The following is a 13,831-nucleotide window of genomic DNA, read 5'->3' as shown; positions in this document are numbered from 1 at the left end:
TTTCCAAAAGTACATAAGCCCTATTTATGGCCTGAAGCAACAGGAAAAGAAAAGTGCAGGATGTTTGATCAAATCACACATGTAGATTTTTGGTCCTGTCTTTTCCATTCATATTGTTTGACAGAGTTGTTCATGACAGAGTTGGTTGTTGGGTTAGCTGCATGATTGTGTCATAAAAACCATAATGAAGTACTAAATTATAACAGGTGGAAAAAGGGTTTTACTTTCATTGGAACTCAGTAATTGGCTTGTGAAAATGAACTGTTTGATAGTAATTTCATATATTGCATTAAAGTGGTGATTTATTTTAAATTATAATAGTAGTATGTACTTGTAGTATGTCACTGATAGGTAATCTCCTGCTCTGAAACCACTTAATTTCAGTGTAATTGTTGATCGTCTCTTGTTGTCTGTGTAATAACCCACGCACACTGGGGAAAGAGCAGGTGAATGCAGCTCAGTGGAGTTACTGCAAGCCACATTTTAACATCATTTCCCCTTTACCTTGAGCTATAAATTAAAATGAAGTCTACTTGCACTGGGTCAGTAAATAATGCACTTAGTAACAGAAACAATTACAGTAATTTCGTAATTATTTTATAATAATTTTGCAGACGTGACAAAATTGCTACTGAACTGCTGTGTAATTATAACTAGTAATAATTACTTGGTTATTATCTGGTTATTAAGGTAAGAAAAATAACATGCCACCAAACAGACTCTGTATTGTTTTACGCAGTATTTTCACTGCCTGGGCGGTTACTTTACCCATCACCCGTTTGTCAGTTACAGTAAACATACAAAGAACCCAGCAGTAGTGTCACATCAGCAAATGCAATTATCTGTGTGCTAGCTACAGCCTTTGCAAGGATATGTACTACTTATGGTAGCTATAGCTACTTGGACGATAGCCAATAGGAGATCTAAAGCACTGCACAGAAGAAATCATAGTCATAATTGCACATTGCTGTGTTTTTTTCACGCTGCTTAGTAAAAGATTAACCAAAATATCAATGAAAAAACAAAAGTGGTCAACAAACAACACTCTTCACAATTAAATGGGAAGCAGGCAATCCTTATCAATCACACAGTATGCTCGATTCATATCTCTCTTAGATTTGAACCCTCCTTTAAAAAAGATGGTCATGCACTCTTTTGCCAGGTAGAGCTGTCTGTTCTTACCGCTGAGGGCATTTGAGAGCAGATATCCGGGCTGAGCTCTGAGATGGCACTGACCACTCTGGCTGGCATCCAGCTCACCTTTCCCCCCCTCTGCCCCTGAAATGCAGCAGTGTCCCTGACACCCCCCTATTCCCCGCCTCCCACCCCCTGTTCCCCGCAACGCAGCGGCACACAGCATATGCACAGCAGCGGACGGCAGTAACTCAGGATAACGGGCACCAGCCATAACGCTGATACCGCCATCCTTCTGGGACTCCCTCCTCTCCCTCTGTGGATCACCTGGGCATGGCGGTATGCGACAAATTAAACCAGCCCCTGGACGTGAAAATAAAAGGGAACGCGGGGACGCCAGCCCAAAATGTTCGCCACCTCTGCTGCCACGCTCGACTTTGGGAGGGGTACGTTTCCCACCACACGAATGCCCCCCCCCGCAGTCCGCCAGATTAAACCGACTCCCCCCCCCACCCCCAGTGTCCTGGCCATTAATTCCTTCCCTCTCACACGGCCGCGTTTGTCTGATTTAACAAGATAAGATTTGAGAGCTGATGTTGCCTGTTGTTAATGCAGTGTGGGGCTCACAGTGGCATCCTCTACAGGCTTCTAAGGACACATAAATCAGGTATTCGGGGGAAAAAAAAAGAAAATTAGATATGCAGCATACCAATTTTACAGTCCCAGCCTCAGAAATTGAAATAGCCGAGATTAATGTATCATATCTTATACACTGTCCAACTGAATCAACTGTAATATATTGAGCAGATTTGCGGAACAGGACTTTATCTAAGAAGTGCCGGGAAGGTAGGACTGACCCTGGGATTTGATGCGGTCCAAGACGTTCTTGTAGTACTGAGCCACCTGAACGCTTTTAAACAAAACAAATCTAAAACCGTGGAATTATAATCTAGACCATTACAGATATACTATGCATGATTTCTGATGCATTTATCTTTGTTCACGATAGGAAAGGAGGATTTAAAAAAAAAGGGGGGGGATAAAAAAAAAGAATCTGGCACTTGCTGTGTACTGAATGTTTGTGTCCACAATGAAGGGGAAGTATAACAGAGTTAGCCTTGAGTCTGCGGCACAATGCTGATGATTATTATGTATTTGTATTTAACAGTATAAAAAAGCCTCCAAAAGTAAGTTTCTGTATTTTCTAATGGGGATAGAAAGTCCTCCAGCTCGTTTCCTTTCTCATGATGCCATGCAGTGCTGAAGGATGGTTTGCTCTTCTCCCCTGTGTTTCTACAGTGAGTTTCCATGAGTCTGGCCTGTGCCCGCCTCAGCTGGGGTGCAGGAAGAGACCCGCCCTCACCTGGTTAACCTCCTATGTCCAAATGGTCTTCCTCTCTCTGCCTGTGGCCCGGCAGAATGGACAGAGTCTAACACCATGCCACCGAGGTACAGTAATGCTCTTTCTGCTGGTCTTTGAAAGGAAGGAGAAAAGAGATGAAACATGTTTTTACACTGCGAGTGTTGATTTCCAGCTCATAATCACACCGTGGGAAAATGGCATCCTTCAGCATTACCTCAGTCAATGGGCCACACGGCTGGAACGCTCACAGGGGTTCTCTCCAGTTCATGCTCCGCCTCGACGTTCCGTTTGCTTTTAACACTGATTGGCTGAATGGCTGGTTCTGATTAGCTCAGAATTGTCTGAAATCAGACTGAGACATAAACAGAAAATATCATGTTACCGATTACGCTTGATGAAAATCATCTCATCACAGCTGGGCAGAGACACGCGATGACTCATCCTGTCAGCATTAAAATGCTTATTGCTGCGACATTTTTACCAAGATTTAATCACTTCGGCTGCATCATGATTGTTTTTATTGTGTATATTTATTTGCGCAAACTCTTACTCCCTGTTCTGAGGTTGTTCTGTGGAGGGTTTAAAGGCCCTTTATTCAGTGTCGGACCTGAGAGAATGTACCAGAAACCTAGACAGCATCATCATTGATACCAGGGCAATCAGTAGCGGCCAATCAGAGCGAGTCTCAAAAACTCATTGGAGAGCCTTTGCCATAGATCCTAACAATTTAATATGATTTCAAATGACAATAATTAGACAAGAATGACAGCTGCAGCAATCACATTATTATTGTTGTTGTTATTATTATTATTATTATTATTATTATTATTAGAAAATGAAGAAGAAGAAAATGAAAAAGACAAATACACACCAGTGTGTCTTGTCATTTCGTTACTGTGGCTATAACACATGCAGCCATTAAAGGGAAAAAAAATGAATACATAAGCAAATGAACACAAACAATAACATCGGTAATGCGTTTCCTTTTTTTATTTCCCACGTCCGCCGGACGCATTTTGCACCTGCCATTATGGGAGAAAGCCGTTTCATTTTTGGCAGCGGTACAGAGCTCGGGGTCTGAAATGAGATGGCGGTGTCACCCTGTCGGCTGTGACCGCGCTCCCGCACGGCCCCGTCCCCCCGCGCACGCGTCCCGGCTCCGCTCCGTCCCCGCCAGCTCGCTCCGCATTAGGAAAACAGCAGGAAACAGTTGAATCTCATTTTCTGTTGCGAGGCATTACCATGATGTCTTAACACTTGTAAATGAACACTCCTCCTCCTCTAATCTGTCACTTTAATGCACTATAGATTTTATTTCACCCGCTGTAGCATCACATTCTCAATAATAATAATCAACTGCCGCTGTTGTTCTCTTGCAGAAATTAAATCTCGCCGCTGAGTGCACAACTAATAAAAGATGTTGCTGGAGGAAATAAAAAAATAAATATGATGAATCATGAGAGCCGGGATTTGTATTCAGATGTGAAAGACAATTACACAAGGAGTTTGAATTTATCAACCACTCATGTTCTCAACAGCTTAATAACGGCTCCGCTCGGGGCCAGCCCGGCTCCCCGCACAAATGCGTCTGCCGGTGCCGGCTTTGCATTCAGATGGTGACCGACGTGGGGCTCTTCTCCGCGGAAAGCGCCATTTAAACTCTCAGCCACCCAGGCGGGAGCTCTATTCATTAAACATTAGTATGCAGATGTATGTAGCGTCGCTCCGCGTATCGGAAAGAACGGCGATTTCTGTAGGAATATGACAGCATGACTCTCTGAATACGGGGGAAAAAAGAGCTACTTTTGCGGCGTGTCGCGTCCCTGCGCCTTAGCGGTATTTAAGTGCGCTGATGCGTTTGTCTAAATCCGGCCTCGTGTAGAAGTAGAAATGATCAAAGCTTACTGTCAAGGCATGCCACGACTGTCTCTGTGCTAATTCAGTACCTGATGCATGAAACTGAATGAGACCTGAAATCAATGCAGGATGTACCATATCAATACCACTGTACTGGTGACATAAGCGTTATTGTTATTTTTTGTTTAAATATGTTTTTAAATATATTTACAGTACATAAATGTGTTGCCTGTCAGAACAAAGGTGTCATGGTGAAGCTTTCATTATGACATTCAGTGATGGTAAGGATTCATACTCAGTCAGAGTGATCTGGTTTTTGTACTATTGTACTGAAGGAATTTAGAGAAACGCATATTTCAATATTAGTATTTCATACAAAAAAAAAAAACAGGGAAAAAACAAACAAAAACCAGGAAAAATGAATGCAGTCTTGTACATTGGCTGTGCTGGGATGCAGGTACCTGATCAGCATCGTGCTGCTGTTGCTGCTGGTGATTTGTTTTACCCAATCATTATTCACCATCATGCAAAGCAATTCGAGCAGCGCCCCCCCCCCCCCCCCCCCCCCATGCATGTATCTCCTGAACTGGGTAGATGGAAATGAGAGAGATAAAGAGGCAGGCAAACACAGGAAGGTGAAACTTGTATTTTTGTTGTTGTTGTTGTTTTAATATAAACAAGGAACAAGTGTGCTTTCTCATAAAATTCCTCTGTGGTTTGCCTCTGAATAGACAGACACACCTCTTTGTTTGCCGTCCATTCCAACTGAGACTCATTTCGCCAAAACTAAACGCCGAGATGTTTTGCACGACGTCGTCTCGGACAGAAATAAAGCAGGGGGGAAAACGCAGTATTCATTAAGCAGAGGCATATTTGCACACAGGGAAGGGAAAGGCGCTTCGGGTGTTTATGAGCGCGTTCCTCTCCGCTACTCCATCTCCACCGGCCTGGGTGCGTGCGTGTGTGTGTCTGTGCGTGTCTGTGTCTGTGTGTGCGTGTGTGTGTGTGTGTGCGTGTGCGTGTGCTTGTGTGTGTGTGTGTGCCTGTGTGTGTTTGTGTATAGCCCAGGCTTAATAATATAATTTACATCTGCGTGATGATGTCTGTGAGTGTTTCTGTAGCACGGCTGTTTTTTACGGGAACGGTAAGCCTGCAGATTTCACCTTTTCGAAGCTGAAAGCTACTTGATGGCAATTGTGTGTTGTGACATGTGTGGGCTGAGCTGAGGAGCCCCTGACGCAAGCGTGTCACAACATTCAATTAACTGGATTAGACCGTTTATTTTTATGCATAAATAGAGATTTCTTTGGAAAAAAATTTCAGAAAAGACAAATCCTGCACACCATCGGGAAATGACTACATTTTTGCATTTGTGTGAGAGTACATGTGTATGCGAATGTGTGTGTGTGCGTGCACGTGCATGCATGTGTGCAGTGTGTTTGTGTGTGTGTATTTGTGGGTGTGTACGTGCGTGTGTCTTTACGCTTCTGTGTGTGAGTATACATGTGCACATTTGTGCACAAGTGCGGTGTGAGTGTGCATGGACGTGTGTGTGTGTGTGTGTGTGTGTGTGCGTGCGTGCGTGTGTGCGTGTGCGCGCGCGCATGTGTTTTATGTATATGCACATTTGTGCTGTGTTTGGGGGTAGAGAGATGGGAGGACAGATGAAATGAATGTAGTACGGAAGAGAAGAAATTGAAGAATGGAGAGAGGGAGGTAAGAGGAAGAGGTAGGGGGTCGTAGAGAGCTGTGTTAGCACTCTGGTGTTAGCGCTTTGGCGGACACTGCTCCAGTGATCAGCGTGTGGGCTGAGCGACTCCACGCCGCGCTCTTGGACAAATGGGTCCCAGGGCTGCTCACATTTGACCGGAAGCCCTGTGTGTGTGTGTGTGTGTGTGTGCGTGTGTGTGCGTGTGCGTGTGCGTGTGCGTGTGTGGATGTGTCATCGCCGGCTCCTCTCCCTGCTTCCTGACAGCTGGAGACACCCCGCAGTCACGGCCTCACCCTCCCGAGACCGGGAGAACAGCCTAGGAACAAACGCACCAGCAACTTCCTGTCTCCCCACCAGTCAAAGCTAAGATCCGGGAAGAGCCCAGACGCTCTACAGGGAGCTGGGTCCAGTCGCTCAGCCCCCCACAACCCCCCCACACAGGCCATGCGCAAAGCAAGGTCCTGCTCCCCCCCTCACCCTGCCAAACTTCCTCTCAAAACAGGACCGAAATGGCCTCTGGTTTCTCCTCTCTGTTAATTAAGTGGTTCTCCTCTGTTACTGAGGCTGTTTTTCATCCTTCAGGAACATCCTCCTCTATTACTCCCTCCAGTGTTCTTGTATGCAGTTAAAGGTTCACTGAAGGTCAATATCTGCCATCTTCTAAAAGCAAGCAGTTGCCAAGTAATACTTGGTGATCATTACTGAAGTGGACCTCGGCGATGGCGTTGGTTGTCCAAATACTTCAAAACATCATGTCCAAATATCCATTGTGGGCAGGTGTTGTTCTAGATCCAGAGCAAGGAATACGGCACAGTGTGAATCCGTCTGTGTGTGCACAGGTAATTTCTGGAGAGCGGTTTGTTTTAAGGCTCTTTGCAGTCACTGTTCCCCCGCTGTTATCAATTTGTTGGACGATGTTTTTGTTCACTGGCTGAGTTTATGTGTGACGACATCCTTCTGATGTTAGCATTGAGAGGGTAATTAGTGAAGATTAGTCACTCCTAGGTTAGCCACACTTCATTAATGATCTGCTAACACAGAGGGTTGAGTGAGAAGTAATGTGTTTCTGTACACACTTTGAAACAGCAGACACTCAAAGCGGTTTCTTCCCACGTGGTCCTTCCACTTCGAGCCAATACCATCCTGAGTGTGTACTTGCTGATGGCCTCTTTCTAACAATGGTCCATCGGCGCCGCATCATCAAAGAGCCTGGGTTTAGAATGAACAAGTGCACCATGGGAGAACATTAGTAATTGTGGGCATGATCTATTTTTTACTTTGATGTTCTTTGTTCTCTGACCCATTTGAGTCTCAGGCTGGTGCGCCATGTGATTAGGATGTAGGGTGACCATCTCACCCCACAACCCCACCCCCCCCCACCCCCACGTCGGAGTGCTCGGGCAACTCGCCGCAGTAAAACACATGGCCAGGAGCTGCATCCAGGTCAGTGTCCTATCTCACACCTCACATGCCATTGCTGGACAGCACATCACTGCAGACTGACCAGAGGTCAGTCTCGTTTGGTGGGAATGGGTTAGCTCAAACAGGTCTCTACCAAACCTGAAAAGGTGAGAATTTAAATGTAGCTATGCCTTTATGTAATGAAATGAGCTGATTTGTTACTTAAATAGTAGTATATTGAATGCATGCATTTTATTTGGGCAACAGCTAAAATGTCGCTTGGTTAGCTCATTGTAAAAAGACATAGCTTAGTTTAACACTCCTGATAAAGCCGCATGCATAAAGGCGTGAGTGTCTGCACCTGACTTCAGAGGAACGCTGTCCTAGTGAAACTTGCATATTTGAATGACCTGCTTGCTCCTGTTTTCTGCTGTTGGTGTCTGAATTTAACCTGCAGTAAGTAAGTAAACCTGGGAAACCTCTCCCTCAAATTCGTCACTTAAAGTAAAGGGCAGAGGGAATTTCAGTTAGATTATATTGAGGCCTTATTCTACAGTGCAATCGTTAATTGGTACTTTTGAATTAAGAGACAGCCTCTAAGAGATGAGCTCAGAAGTCCACATGACAAATTCATTTCCAACCTGAGACAGTCCAACTGCCCAACACGAAGGCTTAAGCCCCTGTATTCTTCACCCTCAAATTAGAGGGGCTTCTGTCATTAACACCACATAAAGTAACCTGTTTAACATAACTTAAAATAAGAGGTATAAAACCAAATACGCTCACACGTTTGTGGCTTTCGCTAAGCATGTCATTTTTTTTTTTGCAGAGACTTTAGATGGTAAATTGGTCCCGGGGTCTGACATGTTTGGTGTCAGATAATGTGCGCTGGGGAGTCAGAGAGAGGAGTGATTAAAGCTGGCTCACAGATAATTATGTCAAACTCGGTGGTTGGCCTGAGCCCCTTTTAGTTGAAAGCAATTTCTTTGAAACAAAAAAAGAGAGGAAGGGGAGAGGAGAGAAGGAGACGGAGAGGGTTTTGAAGTGGCTCTCCACATTATGGAGTCACCCTCTGCTGACCTCCCAATTTAGGCATCGGTGTCTCTGCCTCGAGACTCGTCAGGCTGCGTTTCTCCCACGGCTCGGTATGCAAAGGCAGGGGGAAGGACGCGTTCGGCTGCTCTCCACACATAAATATCAGCGCCAGGGCAGTAAAACCCCTTTATCGCCCAGCGGCAATTCCTAATACAGCCTCACAGAGCTGGCATTCTCAGGCAGCTGGCATGGCTGTTCCAGGGAGACTGCCTTTTCGTGTTTCTGTCCTACTCTCTTGCACATGGGTGCTGTTTTTTATGTTGGCACCATAGTAGTAACTGATACCATACCATAGTAGCACTTTTGTACGTCGCTTTGGATAAACGTGTCTGCTAAATAAATAAATGTAAATGTAAATATAAATGTAAATATTAGCACTAATGATTATGGCTGTAATCAGTCATTGGAAGTGCTGAAGTGGAAAGCATTTAGGTGTACTCTATACATTTTTTTTTTTTTATAAATGTCATTTAACATTTACACCCATGTTGCTATTCTTAAAATGCCACTTAGTGGGGATCCAGAAATGCAGAACCCGCGCGCGGTAACCCGCTCTGGTGAGCTGCGTTTGTCTGCACACATTACTGTGTTTTGTCACTAGTGAGACGTATTCTGGTGTTTTGTGGTATGGCTAACATTCATGAACAAGCATGTGCAGTAAGCATCCCCGTAAGAACAGCACTATGCACTGCATTCGGCTGAGTTTGAGTAACGGTGACGCTTCCTTGAAGTTGCTTTCGTGTCTGCTCCGTGTATGGCTGTTAGCAGCGGTAACAGTGATGGCAGCAGTAGTGGTAGCAGCAGCAGCAGCAGTCTGCCTGTAGCCGGCTGCCTCTTCCTCTCAGTTTTGGCTCTGTTTCTGCAGAGAAGCAGGCACTTCATCTCACAGAGACTGCACTCTGCTTCCTGTTGTCCTGTCCATTTGCATTTAGAAAAGCGTACGATGAGACTGGTAGATGGGAGGGTGAGGAAAAAAATACAGTACTGTTTAAGCATAAAATCTATTATTCATCTGTCCATGTAGCCCACAGAAGACCATTTCTAGTGGAAAAGAGGAAGAGCGAAACTATTAGAGTCAACTCATCGCTGCATGCTGTTCGGCTGCACGGCATGCAGATAGACCTCTTACAGATTATATTGTTTTCTCTGTTAACACCCTTTGATTATGTGCATATTGATTAAATGCATTTAGTGGGTGGTTGGTATCTGCCTCAGTTTTGCCTGGCAGTTTACACTGGATAAATAACACATAGCAGGTAACAGTGTCTGCCATTGGGCTCAGGCTGGTGTGTGTATCTTTACTTATACTGTGAGCGCAGTGCTGCTGTTCCTTGCCTTTGTAACACATGCAGTCTGGCAAATTTACATTTTTTTGTGCCGAAAATGCAGTGTATTTTAAGAGGTGACATGACAATATGCATTTTAAATTATTCACTGTTTCTGTAGTTTGTTATTAATCAAACTCATTTCTAAGCGTTGCAACTGAAATTAATGTTTACAGCAGTGTATTCCAGTCAGCCGGTAGTGGTGTACATACAGCATTTTTAGCCCATTGAATTCACATTGTCCTCTGGGTCTCTTGCAGGCTGAGGCTAATCTTGGGCAATTATAAGGAGATGGCTGTACACGGAAATGTACAGTATGCAGTGATTGCAGTGTCACTGTGCCACTACCTCTGTTGTTTTATTGCCTCCATTTCATGTGTCAAGATCTCCATGAATACAGCACTTAATCAAGCCTGTCCTGAATTTATTTTCAGTGTATTACAAAGGTAAAAGAGGTATCAATTAATACAGGCAAAGAGGCGCCATAATTTATAATTAACAAGTGAATGGGGTTGTAATAAACAGCAACACTGAATGTAATAGCCAGCAAAAAAAAAAAGAGAGAAAAAAAAAAAACTAGTGTTGATTTGTCCCTCGGCAAATTAATTGAGTGCTTATCACTGACAGGGTTACATAAAACAGCTAAATGAATAATCATCTGTGAGTTAGAGTGAAGCAGATCTCTAACAAGCTCAATTTGAACCTCCTGACATCCGCAGACTGTGAAAGATTGAAGAATGATGAACACAGAGCTGGAGAGCCGGCGTTGGAGAGCTCGCTCTCGCTCGCTCGGCATTGTGGGATTGAAGCACCAGCAATCTCTCCGGCTGCTTACTGTATATGCCATTCCATTCACTCCCACTCCTGTGTCTTATAGATCTCTGACATGAAATATCAATAAGTTTGTTTTTCCTGCCTTGTTCACTCCGGAAACTGGCATTTAAGTTGGATCCTGTCCTTGTTTGAACATGAAGGCTGATTAACTACCAGCTGAATCCACATGGCAGGGTTTTGAATGGGGGCCTGCTTCTGTCATACTGTAGAGACAGGTTTTAATGTGTCAGGGTAGGGTTCTTATGTCAGAATGATGTCATCAGGTAAGCCCAGCCTACTTTATTCTATTTGGGTATCTAATATGCTAGTGTGGCAGTTCATGTCCAGGTAAGTGTAGATGACTGCACATCCTTTAATAAACAATATGAATATTACACATATGTTAGCTTAACATTGCATTCTCTCTCAATTTTGATACTGATGCCAATATCTGTCCAGTCTCTCCTTATCTGTCCATCAAATGTCTATCTGTCTGGCTGTGCAGGTTACAAATTTGGATCAAGAGCAACGCCTACAATACAAATGCACCAAGCTAAAGGTTCTTGTCATGCTGGTTATAGACTGATTGCAAAATTTCCATACCTGCCCCTTATGTCTCATCCAGATTACAGGAGTGGAGCGCCCTGAGGGCGGCTCTTACACTTCATCTGAAGTAAAAACAGAGGTAGTCGAAAAAAGTGGATCAAACTTTGACGTATCGATTCTTTCAGAAGTCTTTTTTTTTTTCCTTTCTGCACATACATTTCATTGAGCATGATTGTCACCAAAGAGAAGAACTGTGGGCGTGTTTACTTTTATGGAGATTAAGAGACAACATCAATGGCTTACCTTGTCTTTTTACTCGTTTGTTGCAGACGTTAGTGAAGACCGCTTTGAAGAAATCAGAGCGTGACATCTTCTTTTCATTAGCTGTGTATTATTTTCCATTCCTCAGCTTTTTGTAGTGGGCAAATAAATAAATAACCCAGAATCGCTTTTTCCCCTTCTTCTATGTTGACACTTTGATTGCTACCTGTTGTCTTTCAGAACGCTTTGAGACTAGGACATTGTCATCTCACTAACATTTCACCAAACCCCCCGATTAAATTACTCAAGTCATCCTTGGATTAACTAATGCTATACATATTTTTGTAATAAAACATGATCTTGTCTTCAGGAGTTTATTTGTGCCTCAGTGTGGTAGGGTAAAATGCTACTGTTCAATTACCACTGGCACGTCCCTGGTGTGTTAATATCACTTACATTCCACTGATGTCTCAGGTCGAAATATTAGCAAACCTTCCAGTTATTCGAGAAACATTACTATGTAATTATAGGAAAATCGACTTAGGGAAGGCCGTTTCTGAAACTGGGGTTTTATAAATTCTTAATATGCAGCCTTCATATTAAAAATAAATCAAATATACTGAAGCAATAAAGCACTCCATTTTTTAATCTTGCTTTGCCTCTGGAATCAAAACGTTTTAATTCAATAACTGGCAACACAATAGAAATGCTGAATCTGCGATTATTTTCGGATGAATATTGTTGTTGTTGTTGTTGCCCCTTTTTAAATGTAACTATTTCATCTGTTTCTTGCCTGCAAACAAGGAAAAAAACTACTGATACAGTTGCACCTACGATAGGCGAGTAATAAAAAGCAGATTAGGACATGCGGTGAAGCTTTTGACACGAGGACACCGCGAGATCCTTGTTAAAATTTAATAATCTCATATGCAGGGCCATGCTAATCCCCGGGGTGAGTATTGTCTTCCTCATGCGCAGACGTGTCAGTGCACCGCCGCGGTGCCGAGCTCTCACGCCCAGCTGTGCCCAGCGTGCGGAGGCAGAACCGCCTGGAGACCCGTCTCTCCGCCGCGGCCCCTAATGAAGCCCCACCCGAGCCCCCTTTACGGGACCTGGCCAATTTTCCTCCTCCCGTTTAAAATAAAGGATATTTTCATCGCACCAAGCAGCCAATTACGCAAATGAAAACTGCCGACAAATTAAAGAGGGGAGGAATGCTATTGCCTGCGCATCATAGGAAATTTCATCTGAAGGAGGCATGCCTTCTCTCTCTCTCTCTCTCTCTCTCTCTCTCTCTCTCTCTCTCTCTCTCCCCCTCTCTCTCTCTCTCTTTTTCTCTCTTTCTCTCTCTCGCTGGCCATTTGATCTTTTCCGCAGTTGAAAACTCTTTCCACTGATCAGATGGTTAAACCCGTTTGGGGGCTTCCGCACGTCGTGCCGTGAGACCCAGGGCATTATCTGCTCGAACACTGCCTCGGCCACCCATTTATTTACATTATAGCCCACGATAAAGGCATCTCAGGAAGTTTCAAACCCAGGAGCCAACAATGGCTTGTTTAAGCTTCCCACTGAAAAGGCGTTTTTGGAGTTCTGGCTAAGAGGATTTGTGTCTGCTCCCTGTATCAGCCTGCACAAAATAACGGGCCGCTTTTTTCCAGCCGGTGGACAATAGTCAAGCAATACGGGCAGATTAAGAGGGGAGAATGCTGCGGTGGTTCATTTTTAATTAGACTGAGGTTTTAAAAAGTAAAGAGAACGCTGATGCATTTGCTAAACACCTGGGAGATTGTGCTGTACACTCCCCCTCAGAGGTGAATGGGGAAAGAGGTTCTGGAGTTTGGGTTAACTCTGCTGCTCCAAACGCGCTCCTGTCGCTAAGCTAGCCAGCTCAACATCCTCCTCCATTCTTCTTACTCCATGTGTGCGATTATAACTAAATGCCCAGAGGGACAGTCTTTTCTGTTTTTTTTTTTTTTTTTTTTTTTTTAAAAAAGGCTGAGATTCCAGAGTAAGTTTCTGGATTAGTCCCCGAGTCAAGGCTTTTAATAGATTTGGCTCAACAGAGGAGTTTGAACTCGGTTTGTGCTCTCCGTCCAGTTTCACTGTTCAGTGCGGCCGCAGAAAGGCAATCTGTTTTTGTCTGTAATGCTGAATTATTTTCCACACGTCCACTAGCACTTCTCTTTTATTTCAGCACACAGCTAGTTATTCTGGCGCGTCTCGGGTGCGTTAGATAACATGATATGCAGCAAAGGTGCGAGGCTCACAGTAAAATATGTGAAATATTTCAGCATTCACCTCCTATCGCTCTCATGGTCATAATCC

At 44.1% G+C, this 13,831-nt stretch overlaps 1 long non-coding RNA gene across 1 annotated transcript in view; it reads left to right on the top strand.

Moving 5' to 3' along the window:
* Window positions 1-13,831, top strand: part of LOC118789622 — a 156,396-nt gene that overhangs the window by 36,551 nt on the left and 106,014 nt on the right. The window contains exon 2 of the long non-coding RNA XR_005005464.1: window positions 2,434-2,583. This is a non-coding gene — a long non-coding RNA (uncharacterized LOC118789622). The remainder of the gene's footprint in view (window positions 1-2,433; window positions 2,584-13,831) is intronic.

This window comes from Megalops cyprinoides, chromosome 15, assembly GCF_013368585.1.
Source record: "Megalops cyprinoides isolate fMegCyp1 chromosome 15, fMegCyp1.pri, whole genome shotgun sequence".
Lineage (NCBI taxonomy): Eukaryota > Metazoa > Chordata > Actinopteri > Elopiformes > Megalopidae > Megalops > Megalops cyprinoides.
This window is presented reverse-complemented; position numbering and strand designations above follow the sequence as displayed.